The following is a 983-nucleotide window of genomic DNA, read 5'->3' on the forward strand; positions in this document are numbered from 1 at the left end:
GATTCGTACGTTTACAGGGCTACGCGGATGTGGGTGTTTTGCTGCGAACTCCTCGTGAGTTAGAATCTTCACGGCATTGATAGACGCGGTTAACTCCGTAGGCGTCGTCGATCGATGCTCTGGATTTCCTGTTGATCGATTTGGACTAGTGTATGTCGATCGAAGTTCTAGGTGTGGCGTCGATCGACACCAGTGTGGTCCGCCGAAACTCATCAAACTTTCTCCTCGAAATCTCCTTCTTGCAGCTTCTTTTCCTTCACCACTTGCCAAAAATCATCCTCCATGATGGCATTCACGTGGTGTTTCATCACATCATCCCCTACCCCTCTTGTCGAGGCTTCCTGCCTCTTAACAGCATCTCCTGTCTGCACAACTTGCATCTCCAGCTTCTTCACATAAGTGCTCAAAGTCTCAAACTTTGTGTTCAGATTGGTGTAGACAGAATCTATCTTCCCATTCAAGTCCACTGTCATTCGCTGCTGTGCTTCAAGAACTCTATCAAGCATCTCTTCAATCTTGCTCTCTTGAGTAGGCGGCGGTGGCTTCTGGTAGTAGGAACTTCCATAATTCATGTTGTTGCTGTAGTTGACGTTGTAGGGTTTCTGGTATTGTGAATTTTGGTTGAAATTACTCCTATTATAGGAGTTTCTGTTTCCACCTTGGTTTCCAGAACCTTGGAATCTAGTTCCACCAATGTAGTTCACCTCTTCTTCCTCTGCTCTACCCTCTACAGCTTCTGCATCCTCAACAAAGCTAACCTGCTTCCTGAGAAACTTGTGAACACTATCAAGCTTTGACTTCACCTCATCCATCTGATTATTCCCAAGGATGGTGGCAAATCTTTTCCTCTCAAAATCAGTGTTCTTGGTGCTATTGCTGGATGCTAGCTTTTCAATAACCTTGATTGCCTCCTCTGGATTCCTGGTGTTGAAGTTTCCATTCCTGGAAGCATCAAGAGCCATCTGGTACTGCACCGCGATGCC

This window comes from Brassica oleracea, chromosome C3 (assembly GCF_000695525.1).
Source record: "Brassica oleracea var. oleracea cultivar TO1000 chromosome C3, BOL, whole genome shotgun sequence".
In the NCBI taxonomy this organism is placed as follows: domain Eukaryota; kingdom Viridiplantae; phylum Streptophyta; class Magnoliopsida; order Brassicales; family Brassicaceae; genus Brassica; species Brassica oleracea.